Source organism: Chiloscyllium plagiosum, chromosome 17, assembly GCF_004010195.1.
Source record: "Chiloscyllium plagiosum isolate BGI_BamShark_2017 chromosome 17, ASM401019v2, whole genome shotgun sequence".
In the NCBI taxonomy this organism is placed as follows: Eukaryota; Metazoa; Chordata; class Chondrichthyes; order Orectolobiformes; family Hemiscylliidae; genus Chiloscyllium; species Chiloscyllium plagiosum.
The window spans coordinates 47150812-47167337 of NC_057726.1; the positions used below are offsets into that span (position 1 = coordinate 47150812).

Below are 16526 nucleotides of genomic sequence, written 5' to 3' on the forward strand. Positions count from 1 at the left end.
CTGAACTTAAGGGAATTTATATTTGCCAGGAATTGGTGTTGGAGAGACTGTTATGTCTGAAGGTTGATAAGTCCCCGGGGCCTGATGGTCGACATCCCAGGGTTCTGAAGGAGGTGGCTCGAGAAATCGTGGATGCGTTGGTGATTATTTTCCAGAGTTCGATATATTTGGGATCAGTTCCTGCGGATTGGAGTGTGGCTAATGTTGTACCACTTTTTAAGAAAGGTTGGAGACAGAAAGCAGGAAATTATAGACCAGTTAGTCTGACCTCAGTGGTGGGAAAGATGCTGGAGTCTATTATAAAGGATGAAATTATGACACATCTGGATAGTAGTAACAGGATAGGTCAGAGTCAGCATGGATTTATGAAGGGGAAATCATGCTGAGGATGTAACTCTGAAGATGGACGAGGGAGATCCAGTAGATGTAGCGTACCTCGACTTTCAGAAAGCTTTTGATAAAGTCCCACATAGGAGTTTAATGAGCAAACTTAGGGCGCACGGTATTGGGGGCAAAGTACTAACTTGGATTGAAAGTTGGTTGGCTGACAGGAAACAAAGAGTAGTGATAAACGGCTCCATTTCGGAATGGCAGGCAGTGACCAGTGGGGTACCGCAGGGATCAGTGCTGGGACCGCAGCTTTTTACAATATATATTAATGATATAGAAGATGGTATTAGTAATAACATTAGCAAATTTGCTGATAATACTAATGTGATGAGGATGTTAGGAGATTACAGGGTGACTGGACACGTTAGGTGATTGGTCAGATGCATGGCAGATGCAGTTTAATGTGGATAAATGTATGGTTATCCACTTTGGTGGCAAGAACAGGAAGGTAGATTACTACCTAAATGGAATCAATTTAGGTAAAGGGGTAGTACAGAGAGATCTGGGTGTTCTTGTACACCAGTCAATGAAGGTAAGCATGCAGGTACAGCAGGTAGTGAAGAAGGCTAATAGCATGCTGGCCCTCATAACAAGAAAGATTGAGCATAGAAGCAAAGAGATTCTTCTGTAGCTGTACAGGGCCCTGGTGAGACCACACCTGGAGTACTGCGTGCAGTTCTGGTCTCCAAATTTGAGGAAAGACATTCTGGCTATTGAGGGAGTGCAGCATAGGTTCACGAAAGGCGGGATTACCTTACACTGAAAGACTGGAGCGACTGGGCTTGTATACCCTTGAGTTTCGAAGACTGAGAGGGGATCTGATTGAGACATATAAGATTATTAAGGGATTGGACATTCTGGAGGCAGGAAACATGTTTCCGCTGATGGGTGAGTACCGAACCTGAGGACACAGCTTAAAAATACGGGGTAGATCATTTAGGACAGAGATGAGGAGAAACCTCTTTACCCAGAGAGTGGTGGCTGTGTGGAATGCTCTGCCCCAGAGGGCAGTGGAGGCCCAGTCTCTGGATTCATTTAAGAAAGAGTTGGATAGAGCTCTCAAGGATAATGGAATCAAGGGTTATGGAGTTAAGGCAGGAATAGGATACTGATTAAAGATGATCAGCCATGATCATATTGAATGGTGGTGCAGGCTTGAAGGGCAGAATGGCCTACTCCTGCACCTATTGTCTATTGTCTATAAAAGGGACCTAGGGGGCAACTTTTTCATACAGAGGGTGGTGTGTGTATGGAATGAGCTGCCAGAGGAAGTGGTGGAGGCTGGTAGAATTGCATTATTTAAAAGGCATCTGGATGAATAGGAAGGGTTTAGAGGAATTTGGGCCAAATACTGGCAAATGGGACTAGATTAGGTTAGGATACCTTGTCAGCATGAATGAGTTGGAAAGAAGGGTCTGTTTCCATGCTGTACATCTCTATGACTCTATGACTCTATATCAGCTGATATAAATCTGAATGGTGTGCTGGATCATTTCAGAGGGCAGTTAAAATTAAGTACATTCCTTTGCATGTGGAGTCATGTGTAGAACAAATTTGATAAGGTGGTAGATACCCTGCTGAAGAGGGTATGAGTGAACCAGTTAGGTTATTATGACAGTACAATGTCAGTGTGTTTAGCATTTCAGACATTAGCCTCTTATTTTCAGTTTTATGTCATTAACTGCATTCTAGTTAATGAACTGCCATGATGGGATTGAAAATCACGTATCCAGATTATTAATCCAGACCTCTGAATTACTCATCCAGTAATGTAATCACTATTCTACCATAGCTACAAACATTATTTTGATGCATCAAAAATTAACATCATGTGATTAGTTTTACACGATATCCAAACATGGGATTCTTTGCATCAGAATATTTTCTAAACATACTTTTCTGCTTTTATGTAAAATGCTAAATTCTATTGCATAAGATCCAGAAATGTTCTGATAGTTGTGACTGTTAACACCATTACAGACTAATTAATGGAGTCTTTCCAGCATGAAAAAAGTAACTTGTTTCTGTAGATTTCAGCTGAAAGGATTAAATTGGCAATTGAATTACATCGTGATAACACCGATTCAAACTGTCACTACAAGCCCAAATTTTCACAAAATAGTTTGGGAAGGAAATAGAGGAATATAGACTAGAACAATATAGCAATGCTGCAAAACAGTTTTTCATACTCAGTGGACTTCCCTCTGGGGCTGTTTTCCCTGGAGCGTCGGAGGCTGAGGGGTGACCTTATAGAGGTTTATAAAATCATGAGGGACATGGATAGAGTAAATAGACAAAGTCTTTTCCTGGGGTGGGGGAGGCCAGAACTAGAGGACATAGGTTTAGGGTGAGCGGGGAAAGATTAAAAAGGGTACTAAGGGATAACATTTTCACACAGAAAATATGGAGTGCATATATGGAATGATCTGCCAGAGGAAGTGATGGTACAATTACAACAGTTAAAAGGTATCTGAATGGATATATTAATACGAAGGATTTAGAGGGATATGGGCCAAGTGCTGGCAAATGGGACTAGATTAATTTAGGATATCTTGTGGGCATGGACGAGTTGGACCGAAGGGACTGTTTCCATGCTGTACATCTTTATGAGTAGGTTTCCTCGTAAACGTTCCACAGGCACCATTATAATTGAAGCATATTATTGTTTAAAGTACCTAATTTTCCATGGGAAAAGGAAAATAGTCTGTGTTTTCTAAATAATACTCTAAACAGTCTATAAAATGTTTGTTAATAGTTAAAGATCAACCACTTACATTGTGTATGGAACTGATCCATGGAATGACACTTCTGGCCATCCAATGTACAGCATAATTTTCATGCAGGTCGTTCAGTAAGCCTTGAAAAATGTCTAAAATTCAGTCTCACCAGTGCTTTGTTTCCTAAAACAGCCTTAGCAACCACAAAGACAAGAACTCATAAGGGGAAAATACTTTGCTGCTTCCTCTGTCATGTTTATACTCCTGAAGCAGTAAACCAAAGTTGCCTTTTTTTTCCCAGCAGCCCTTTTCAAAGATCACTGCATATCCCAAACTCCATGGAAACCAGCACCACACTGACAACTGATTAACCTAAAGCAGCTCCACCGCAAGGCCATACAGAATCACCATCTGCCACTGAAACTGTAAGAGTTGCTTCCCTAAAGCTCTCAAACATATGCAAAGTAACAAAACCTGTAACATTTAAACACTGAAAACTGTACAATACCTACTGTCATCCATATTGTACAAATCAACTGTGAATTTTAAGTGTTGATTATACTTGCAAAATAAATGGAATAATAGAAATTATTAGATATTTTTCCTTTGATTAACTAACATTTTATCAAGTGTAGTCCTCTCCTTGATCAAGCATTCAATCAACAAAAGACTAAGACCTTCAAATGTTGATTGACCACTTGTCCTCACAACAGTTTCTGTTTTTATTACAGACATTGCAACATTTACAATTTTCATCTTATGTGTCAGGTTCTTCCTGAGTTGGATTATTGATATGATGATCATATCTATATCTGACATCTGCAATCAGTGTAGTAACACTAGCTGTGGGTCTTCCTACTGCAAATCGGGCCAACAAGTTATACCATCAGTTAGCTGCACATTTTGAACTATAAATGTAGAGCTTGTCCTTCTTTTGTGGATTTTTCAAATAAAAGCAATAAAGTTTTAACACAGCTGATAATAATTATAAGGTAGCTGGATTTATACAACGCTTCCTAACCTTGTCGTTTGTAAGCTACATGGGTCATTTTCTTAAGTGGAATGTTTTTGTTCTATAGTATAAATGCAATGTTGTATCCACTGTAACTTGGCTAGAAAATGAATGTGGGGGTTGAAAAGGGAGGCACTGGAATAAATGTATCCTTATTTACTGGGTTTTACATTTGAAACCGCACTTTTAAGACATTGCACATGTGCATCTTATTGACATAAGTTGTTAAGTCAATGTTACGGCAATTTCTAAAATCTGTTACTGCAATTATAAGACTATTCAAATTTTGTAATTTGGTACAATTAAAATTCGAAGACTTACTAACAAAGTAGATAACTTACCTTTCATGAAACTGTTTTAAAGCGATTTTCTTAATTAAATCATTTATTTAAGATTTTATTAAACATGATCTTAATTATATGGGATTAAATTATAGACTGGAAAAAAATGTGTTAATGTTACACTAATTTGAAGTCCATTTTGCTTTCTTTGATTAGCTCAGTATGTAACATATTTTCACTTTGACACCAACATGAAGCCTCTCCATTTCCAAATAAGAGACAGGAAACTACTAAATAACTTCAAATTTGAAACTGAAATTGACGCTTAATCGACCTGGCAACATTTAATGCACTAAGAAATTCAAAATAATGGATGCTATTAAGAAAAAGAAATTAACGCTGCAAGAATGATTACAGTAAATACTTAATGCCCTTGTTCTTTAATTCATATATTCCACATTGTAATGAATGAAAACATTTAGAAAAATGTTGCTTTTACCAGATTCCTAATGAAATTTATAATGTGAGGGAGTATTGGAAGATACTTTACTTCTGAACACTGTCCCCGAGCAGTAAACTGATTGTTCTCTTTGAATCAGGTAAAGATTTCAAAGCTTGTATATGCCAACTTTCATTTGAGTTCATAAACTTGATCTTATATGTGGAAGAGATGATCAAGGATGGAGGGCATATAAATACTGTTAGGAGCACTTAACACAGTAACCTCTGATTGGCCAACTTTTCATTCTGATCACTTGTAGAATAAGGGCAGTAATAGATATTTCCCTTTTGCACGAAGTAATAAGAGCTGCAGTTATCGCTTGTAGCCTCCAGCAAATGGCAAAAGGAAATTAGAAAAGTCCAATGAAGCTGAGAAGTAATTAATCATTATACAGTGCAGCCTGTCAAAATATAGGGTCTTTCAGCTGATAATGCTGCCCAGCACAATTTAGGCTCATAGAAATTACATTATTTTCCTCTGGCAAAACAAAAAAGACCCAGTTAGCACAACTGCTGCCAACTATTTTATTTATATCTGTCCACTCATTGTGAAAAACGCATCAAATGCTTATTCTTGCTTATTCTCTGATATTTTCCAAACCATAGCTTGTTATAAAAACATCCCCTTAACCTCAAACTGAGCAAAAAGTTGAAATAGAAATGAACATTTCATTATTCACATACTTTCCTTCGGTAAGAAATGTTCAAAACAAGGAATATTCATTTAGTTATCATAAAGACAATTGGTTTCTCAGTGAAATGTATTCTATAAACTAAAATGTTTGAGTGTAACTTTCCTCCTTTATCTAATTAGCAACTGACAACTATTGGTGTTAACTATTATGCTACTTAATATGTAAAGGTTAAATATGCAGTAAAATATGTTGAGATTTTTACTTTTAATATTATCAATTCACATAATTTGTTTGCATACTGTCTAAAAGCTAAACAATTTGGGTGAGTTTAAAAACCCTCCTCTGATACCAAGGCTAGGGTGAGCAAACATTGCACTTACACATTGAAATGGAAGATGAAAGGCAGCCATCTGCCCTTTAGTGGTTAGAAACCCTTATCTACTAACTAGAGTCTTTACTGATTTGCAAAAGCATAAGTGAACTGCACCAAGCGGCATGTTCAAAGTGTTTTTTTTAAGATAAATGTAATCAAAATGTCTGTCCCTTAAATTATTTGGACAAATATGATATCTTCGTGATCCCTACACCTGCAGCCCTCATCAAACAATAATTTAAAATAGACCTTATCTGTTCATTTGATTATAACATTAAAGGGGTACTGTCTTCATGAAAAATGGTTTGAAAAGCCTCTTTTCATTTGTATACAAACAAGTAGCCCAGTAAATCACACTGGAAAGCCTTAATGCATCATTTTTGTCTGATATTAAATGGAGACACAGCTTTTCTTTTTCCTTTACCTGAAGATGATGTTTCTATAACAAATCTTCAGAATAATCTTTTTATTCAGTTTAGTTTTGTTGCAGATAATTCACGATAAACATTTTGCTACCAATATTTTTTCTCTTCAACTTCAGTGTTAACAATTCATGACTATTTATATTCCTTACAAAAATACTTGCCAACTTCACAGCAGAGCAATGCCAGTGTTTTCAGATTATTAATGGGATTGAGGATAAATTTGATACTAAAATGGTGACACATCAACCTCACACACTGTAAGTAGCCATGGAAATGTAGCTTTTGGCACCCCCAAGTTCATTCAAGTTTCGGAGCTGAGATTCTTAGACCTGAGCTGTGCAATCACGCACAAGTACCTCGAATTTGACTTTTGACTGTAGGAGATATAAAAAATATATAACCTACATTTGTGAACCATAATTTATTATGTCAATGTAAAATTCATTAACCATACTTATTAAATTAATGTATCCATTGCAGGTATTACCAGATCTGCATCAAATTGATAGTATCAACACAAGGCTGAAGTATCATTTCTCTAATTAGTATTATGCATGCAAAAATCTTGGTACCGAAATAAATAATTTCTTTATATTTATTTGTGAGGCTTATTCATTTCAGCCAGTGATTTAATGTCCTTTACAACTAATATCAAATACATTTTTAAAATAGCTTTGAAATGCATTGTTTATGAGCATTTTGGAGTAAATTTCAACCACACACTTCAACTCGCTGAATTTTTATTCTGTGTGTCTTACCTTTTACGATGCAAAGGCTGGATCCTGGAGCAAAAGGTCGGTCAAAGCAGCTGTGTTTCCCACAGCAGCAAAGCGAATCCAATCATGTTCCAGTGGATCAAGCTGTAAGCATTGGAAAAGGGATAGGGATTGGAAGTATGAAGTTTAAAGATTTAAGAATAGTTGGTAGGTGACAAGAGTTAAGCCACTTAAAGATCAATGAAGAAAAAAAGATGTAAGCAGAATGCCAGCAAGAATGACAACAGCAGATAAAGAGGTAGGGGATGAGGATAATAGATGTTTTTAAAGACTGAATTTAATTGTTTTCAACTAAATAATTCCCTTACGTCTTAGAAGATGGATGTTAAAAACTGCATAACAGAAGGTTAAGCCTACAACAGACACAGGTTATAAAATACAACATGATCAAAGCCAAAATTTTGAGACGTATATGTTCACAAATGATGATAAATCAGTCCCAGAAGAACTGTAAGAAACATACAAATGTAACTACAAGAGAGAGAAAGTCAAGGGTTGAAAAAAGGAGAGGGAAGAAAAGAGTGGAAACAAATGTTGAAGTTAATTTTAATGATCCGGTGCACAGGTCAAATGATTTAGACTCACAGAAGAAAATCAGACAATAATATAGAAAAACTCTGCAGTAACTGGAATAAGGAGGCAATTGTTGGTTTGACAGCAGGGAATTGCTGTGATAATTTGATCTGTGCTCTGTTAATAAATCACTGCACCATTTCTTCTAGTTTAGTATCTGTTTATGCTTCTACAAATTGAAACCCCACTGGCTATGCACTGCAGAACAACATTCAGTGCAATAACACATAGGCTTGTCGATTAGTTCAAGGTGGAGAAAGATTAGTCGACCGTCCCAAATCTACAGTTACTCCTTCATATTTTGTCTTTCCCTGCTGAGGTAAAGGGTCTCAGACATATGTAAGTAATAAACTAACAGGCCTCCATCTCCTAGGGGTTGACTCAAAGGAATGCAGAACAGACCTATAAAAATATAATGGACAGCAAGGTAGAGCAGCCTAATAGCAACACAAAACCACATCTGTACAGCTATGTGGGGATGCAACACCAGGATGCCCGTAAGTTTTGAGATGTAATAGTGCCCTTTTGCGACCCTGAAACATACTGTTAGAGCTACGACTTGCCAATGTATAGAACTGACAAGAGATCAAAAGCTTGATAAATTGAGGAAGGGGAGATGTTTGACCTGATACAACACATCCTACAAGAAACCAGGCTCTTAAAGCAATAAAGAAAGTAATAAATAATCATGTTTAGGAACAAATATTAAAGGTACACATGCATAACCCATGGCAGTTTCTACTTGTATTTTACCATGAAATTGTTCAAATCAGTTGCAAAGCAGCTGACCGTTTTAGTTTATAAACACTTAGTTGCCTTCTTAATGGATTTAAATGCCTTATTCTCAGCTCAGAGCAGAAAAACTTCTTCAATCATAGGGATCCATACAATCACTTTCACTGCATAGAGCTTTAACTGTAAAATATTGAACACACAGGTATTCCAATTACACCAGCCACATTTTCTAAAGATTCTTCTAAAAAAGATTTGCATCTTTCAGCCTCTCCTATTCCTTTGTGGAATGTTCTACACAGTCCATGGAACTAGTTAAGTGATGCTGATTTGAACTAATCTCGCGCATGCAGTGCTGACATCTAAAAGTGCTTTTTTTTACAAATATGATGAAAGGGCACTTGAGAACATATCTATGAAGCTACTTAGCTGGTTTTGAGGGGCCTTTCTGCTACCTAAAGAGTTACTACACTAAATGAAATATGAATGCAAAAGAATCCTTTTGTTTTACAGTTTATGTTTGTCTAAAAATACCATAATACAAAAATAATCATGAACATATCAATATCAGTTCATTAAAAAAAATCAAGAAATAAAGAGAACCAACAATTCAAAAGGCGAGATGTAAAAATCAAATGTCTGCTGGGAGGAGAGCTCTTTGTTCTGTACCCCCATTAGCACATCCATGAAATAAACACTGACAACATGTTGCTCAATCAACAAACAGAACATGATTGATGGTGACAATATGTGGCAAGAATTGGGAAAAAAAACTGTCTCTCTTTAAAACGCTCTTCCACGTGCAGAAATACAAGTAGGGAAACTTTCAACTATGGAATGTGTGTCCCAATCCGGTATTAATTCTCCCATCCCTTTAAGGATCATTTCTCTTCAAATCTGCCTTCCTCTAAATTGGATAGTTGCCCCATCTTACTGCCGACAGCATTCTTCCCCATATCAGGAAACTGAATCCAAAGACGCTTTCACACACTAATGATGATAAATAGTGAAATTTTGAATTATATTACAAGGTCACTTTTTTCATCAGTGTTTCACTGTGAGATCAGTTTTCATAGGAGAAAGCACACAAAATTGAGTGAGCGATTTTATGTCATTAACAACCCAGAGAAGTCTCAAGGCTATCATTGTTCCTGTACTCGATTTGTTGAATGATAAAGAACTGTTAATGAAAATTAAGCACACAAACACATCAATCCTGTCTGAGCCAAGAAAATCCTCAGGCAATTCTTTATGAATATATGTTTCTGGTTATTTACAAGTCAAAAAAAATTGAACAGGTAGAGAACAAAATTACTTTACAATTTTTAGATCTTTATTCTGAATTGTTGATTGTTTTAATTTATTTTGTAATCCATTATGACGTTCTCTGCTACTTACAAATTATATTCATTTCTACACTCATGCCTAAAAAAATCATTGACATAATTTTGTTTATGTCTCAGGAACATAACAGACAAATCAAGCAAAAAAGAGCTTTGTATGAACTGACATAGAAAAACAAGTATTAGTCATTATTGGGAAACATTATTATAGAATTGCAAAAATTAGGGCTAATCTGCACTCAAATGAAAAATCTCATTCATTTGGTTTTAGAAGGAAAAGCTATGATTGCATTTTGAATGTAATGCTTTAACATTCAATTGCATTGTAGGACTAAATTGGTATTTGCAAATAGAATCCTCTGAAGTCTCAATATATTTTACTATACATTTAATTTATAGAGAAATAATACTGTACAAGTTTGCAATTGTCCAAACTTCATGTAGCTTTGGGAGAAAAAGTACAATAGTACTAAAGTACTATGCTTTTGAATTTGAATAAGAATGACAATCAACTAGTCGAAACACTGACATGAAATTGTTTATGCCAAAAGGTGTGTAATTTCTGGTCTTATAAAAAGTTGCTTGTTTTGATTGAATTAATTATCATATTTATATGAGTTTTTGGTTTTATGAGACTTTATCAAATCACAAATTAATACCTGTGGTGTATCCTTAGCTCTGATCTAATTGATTAGAATGAAAATCTTATGTTTGATTTCACCTTATGGAAACAGGCAGACAGTTCTGAAAGAATATAAAATAAAATCTTTCTACATTCCTTGTATAATGTTTTTTCTTTGGACTCTGAAACTGCATTCTAAGCTACACAGTTATCTTAGTATACACCACAAACACATTTTTCTGCTTTTATCAAAACAGGAAAAATAGATATAATAAATTATAATCAAGCAGCTGAGGGTATTTTTTAATTTGGTTCTCAAGAAGTAGGAGTAATAAGTTCAGAAAATAGTCCAAGACAATCTGTGTTAAAGTTGCCTGTTACAGGGAACTACTGTAACTCCTGCTGTGTTTTATTAGGCAAATGTAAAATTAACAACAGTGGAGAGCCATAATAGTTGGTTAGGTTGGTTCCAACACAAATTTCCAATTTGAGGTCAGGTGGATACTCAATAAAATTTTATTGCTGAGGTCATAAGAAATGCGGTGGATACTGCAAGTAAACTTGCTTTTTAAAAATATCTGCTTTGATATGAACACACAAGATTGTACAAGCCTTGATAAATTATGAGTAATTACTAAGAAACTATAAGGTGCATATATATTTCAACATAAAACATGTTTGAAACCCATTGACTAATTACTTAATATTTTGGAATTAGGTTTAAACTTTTAAACTATGAAATTGAATCTCTGAAGGATATCTCTTAGTTGTGCTAATTTTGAGAAAAATATAAAGGTTTGCTTTTCACTATGAGACAGGTTGTTTGGAAATGCTATGCAGTTGACGATAATGGTGTGCACAAGTTTTAAATGATTCTTCTCTTTGAAATGCTTACATACATTATGCTGCAGCTCTGCAATATTTTCAACTTTTTCTTTGCTTAATCCTAAAGGTGCTTGAGAGCAGAGAAAGAGGCAATTTGGTTATACTGTCAGGAATTAGCTTTATTTTTCCACATTAGAGAGTGTTTAGAGTTTTGTTATGCAGCTTGCTCCTCAGGCCCAGAGATAATGCCATTAGAGCCATTTTGCAGGCAGCAGGGTCCTGTATATGAGGCCCTGATTTAAGTAGCTTCATGCTGTGTGAGTGTCAAAGTTCTTGCCTGTTTTTAGGTGACATCATAAGAATTTAGCTACACAGTATGGCCTAAGAGGAATCATCAATGACTCCATTAAAATCACTAATAATCTTTATTTCTGAACAAACTGGCCACTTTGTTTGCAAATACATGTGTTACTTAGTTTTCTGCTTCATTTTGCATTAAACAAAAAAAAACTTTCTGTGATCCTACTCTACTCTCTGGATCATCATCAAATTTGGTTATTCTTCATATCTTCAACAACCAGTGGACATTTCCCTGATAAAGGTTACTACTATCAGGTTGGAAGGTCTGCTAACACAGAACAGAAACTGTCTGAAAAACACGAAAAAGAAGTGTTCCTCTGTTGGTATAATTCCGAAGCAACAATGAATTCCAAGAATAAGGCCATAATGGAAATTTACCACAGCACATTAGGAAAAACAGCTTGTAATTTGATACTTAAATAACATCTTAATGGTCATTTCTTTTATGGTATGAGTTCAAGATTTCGAGTAGAATCCATATGCAGTTTAGAGGTATTCCAGACCAGCAGTGGACACCAGTTTAATTTATTGTGTTATGGTGCAACTTGTATGAAGCAATTAGAATACTTTTTGCAGCTAAAGCCCATCAACAAAGGAAAAGTGTTGATTTCACATTTCTAGCAACTATTTTAAAGCTACTCAATGGATAAACATCTAATTCTATCCATTCACAAGTGTTAAAAGCTAATGTATTTGCTACTTAATAGGTTGCCAACTACAAGATATGCTTAGCATGCGGCTTGTTGCTGAGTATTAATAAAAGTCACATACATAATTCAGAGACCCAAAACACATGTAAGCATCGGAAGCTGGGAATCCTCTGTTGTCATTCCAGAAGTCACAACTTCCTTACAGTATAAACTAAAGAGCAGACAGTCTGAATAGACCCCCTAACAATCTTGTTTGTGTAAGCAATCTGACCATCCTGATCATTCTTCCTATCTCAACCCTTCACAGTAAAGGCTTCTATTCTTGATGCAGCCTTTCAAACCATCAGCTTTATTCTTGGAGAAAGCACCACTTTTGTGCTGTTAGTTGTGTTAAAAGGCAGATTTGTATTGGTTCCTGTAGACTCTTAAGGAGTGAAGTAATGAAAACTCCCCACCCTATGGATACCAATGTTTATTGAAAGATAAAATGTGAAGAGCTGCTGTGGGTCTCTAACAGAAGGTCTTTGTCCCTCAAATGCAAATGAATTGGAGGGAAAAAATAAGCTCAGACAATGAGCAGCATGAAGAATCCATAGAGACTAGACAGCCCTTTAACCGACTGTGGTTATATTGTTTGGCCATGTTTCTTACATTCTTTCTAGTATACAAAATACTTCACGTTGACAACAGCTGCATATTGTAAACCTTCTATTTATTTATTAGGCATTTAATTTAAGGCATTATTTAAATTCTGTCAGTTGTCACAGTCTTTATTCTTCAATACTGAAACTGTGTGTTTTTGGACTCAATATTTAGAAATTTCACACCTTTGATCAGTAGAAAAAGTCTGAAAGTGAAGCATAGTTAAGAACTAAAAGAAAGGTGCACTTGTAGGGATATACAGGAATAAAAGACAACTGTTAAATCAGTTTACAACTACTGAAAAATACTGAAGTCAAATGCTAATTTAAAACTTAAACTCGGGCATTTTGGATTTGAAGTATGATCTACATTTGTTCTTCTCTATATAAATAAAATGATATATTGCTACATATATTTGATATATTGTTATATCAAAAAAACACTACTGAGTTTTCACATTTGCTTTTGGATTTGTGGATGAAGTACCATATGAAATCAAATGAATTACTTGGAGTCAGCAATGGCAGATGCACCTTTGAATTTTAACAACTGTTCACTGATCATGGACTGACACTGATAGTAATTTTTGAACAGTAAAGGAATTAAGGGTTGTGGTCATTAGGCGGGAAAGTGGAGCTTAGTCCAAAAAAAGATCAGCCATGATCTTACTGAATGGCGCAGCAAGCTTGAGGGGCCAAGGATGGCCTATTCCTGCTCCTAGTTCTTATGTTTTCATGTTCTTATATTCTTATAAATGTTTGTGAGCAATTGTTTACTCTGAAACAGGACAATCTGTAAAATTCTACTGGCTGATCTCAGGCTGAGTCAAATGTCATTCCTGATGAAGAGCTTATGCTTGAAACATCAACTCTCCTGCTCCTCGGTTGCTGCCTGACCGGCTGTGCTTTTCCAGCACTACACGTTTTGACTCTGATCTCTAGCATCTGCAGTCCTCACTTTCTCCTACCTGATCTCAGGCTGAGTCATGCTGCCTCCTGATACATTCTTCTGACCTACATTGTCTTCCCATTTTCCGATACATTAAATTTCAATTTCTTGTCTTCATCCAAAGGGCACCACGCCCCATATAGTATTGCCCCACTTTTCTTGGCAAACTGCAACGGTTTTATACATAGATTTTTTTCATTCCCTGAAGTATATTGAAGTATATTCCTCCGCCCATAGCCCCATTAGCCCTGATCTATGGCACTCCCTCCTTAAATATTCCTGAATCTACCTACAATTTTCAAAACCTTTGTCAAAATCCATTTCTTTAACAAAGCTTTCAGTCATACTCTATTCCCTTGGTGGGACATCCATTACTCTTATGCCTAGTATTGAAACAGTTTGAGAAAAGCAAGGTTAGTGGAACTCTATAAATGCAAACTGCTGTTATAAGCAGTGATTTCATGGAAAGAGTATACTAAAAATCTAAAAATATATGTATATCTGACCTAGATATTATTTTGAAACTGTCAAAGGGATATATATGTCATTGACTTTATTGTATAAGTGTTTCAGTTTGTTGGACTCCTACTTTGTGAACTATACTATAAAGACATCAGATAAAATGACATAAAGTACTGACTGTGCACCAAATCATTACAGAAAATGATGTTCAATATACCGAAACATCTTCTGTGAGAAAGTATCTAAGTGCTTGTTGAGACTACAGGAACCAAAGGTCATAACTATGCTACAAATGAGGTCTCAAACTGAAAATACAGCAAATTACTCATGAGAGATGATGCAGTCCTCAGTCTTCATATGCTTTTGTTTGCAAACACCATTAAACCACCAAATGATAGAGACAATGTACACTGAATGCTTCATCCTTTATGCTCATGATGACAGTCCATTTTTACAGATTTATACAGCACTCTTACGACCCTTCTAGGTTCTCACCTTATTTTTCTTTAAATTGAAGGTGCAATAGTGAATGCAATAAGGATGAAAGAAGACCAAATCAAACAAAGGGGGGGGGCAAGTTTTCTTTAAAAATTAAGTGTCTGAACAATGTACACTGTTATTACATGCAAAATGGCCAGCAATTGTGGCAAAGATGAAATCGTTTCAACTGTGAATCACCATGAGTTGGCGGACCATTTATGTTGTACTCCGCCATTAGCTTTGTGAAGACGAGAACTTGTGGTTAACCTCCCCATGATTTTCATTACCCATTAAACAAGCCATACAACATTACATCTAATAACAGTGCAAGAAACAGTTATCATGTTGTTAAAAGGGTAATGATCGCCAATCAATCCCTCATGTTCAGGTTTGTGAATTGTTTCAGGAGAATTTTACCATGTCAATTTTTACTTTTTCAAACACTTTCTTAAACCAACCATATGTCTCTCTCTTGCTCTCTTTATTTCTCTTTTGCATTTAACGTTAAATTCATCATCTCTAATCCACACCACTTCTCAGTCCCTCCCGAATTTATTTGCAAACTTTTTAATCTTCTTGAAACTATTTTGTGTCCCCATCTCTATTTCTGCCACCCAGAGACAGATAAAATTTAGACCAATGTTTCAAAATATACCACAGTTTGGAGTTTACCCCTGTTTCTTCCCAACAACAGTGCCCATGAGCACTGAATGTGCTTAGCACAAATTTCTGAAAATCTAAGTCTGTTACTCATGAAGGATTTGCGGAGTCAGAGATTTGAATTATGAAGGAAGGTTCATGCTGAGGGTGTATGAGCATGTTTACATACCAAAATATTTTTCTCAGAAAATAGCCTTGATCAATGTTCATCTAACTGTTAAATTCACATCGATTGTTTTATGAATGTGCTGTCCATCCATCTCCTCCTAAAATACCAGTCCATCTCCAACATCCTCTCTCTAAATTTCTTGAATGCATTGTCACCTCAAATCCATGTCAATCTTGTTAAATATCCTGGTTGAATCTTTCCAATTAGGTTTCTACCTTGCCACTCACAGAAAGATACATAAACAAAGTCAGGAATTTTATAATTTGTAAGTTTGGTGATTCATCTCTCCTCTTTATAAAACTTTTTTCAGTTTTTGATACAATTAACTGACTGCATCATCCTTCTCGAATATTTTGTAAATCTTTTCTTTCTAAAGCCACAGATACCCAATGTGGGAAGTTGAGAATTTGTAAGGATTGTTAAGGTAGTTTATTACATTTATTAAGAAGCAACAACTTAGATATGACACTTAGGTAAACAGACAGGAATAGTTAATGACCCCTAATCATTGACAATGGTTGATTGGTCCCAGAGAATAAATGAATGGTTGGCACAATATGTGCCAAGAGGACCAGTTCCAAAACCGTACTCCCAGGAGGACCAGTTCCAAAACCGTACAACCCAGATGGCCTCCTTCTTCAAGGACCGCAATTTCCCGCCAGACGTAGGCGACGATGCCTTCCACCGCATCTCTTACACTTCCTGCTCCTCCGCCCTTGAGCCCCGCCTCTCCAATCGCCACCAGGACAGAACCCCACTGGTCCTCACCTACCACCCCACCAACCTCCATGTACAACGTATCATCCGCCATCATTTCCGTCACCTCCAAACGGACCCCACCACCAGTGATATATTTCCCTCCCCTCCCCTATCAGCGTTCCGAAAAGACCACTCCCTCCGTGACTCCCTCGTCAGGCCCACACCCCCCACCAACCCAACCTCCACTCCCG

At 36.3% G+C, this 16526-nt stretch overlaps 1 long non-coding RNA gene across 3 annotated transcripts in view; it reads right to left on the reverse strand.

The window, feature by feature from the left end:
• Positions 1–16526, reverse strand: part of LOC122558431 — a 357678-nt gene that overhangs the window by 88934 nt on the left and 252218 nt on the right. For all 3 annotated transcript variants that reach the window (XR_006314136.1, XR_006314130.1, XR_006314135.1), the window contains one exon: positions 7093–7194. This is a non-coding gene — a long non-coding RNA (uncharacterized LOC122558431). The remainder of the gene's footprint in view (positions 1–7092; positions 7195–16526) is intronic.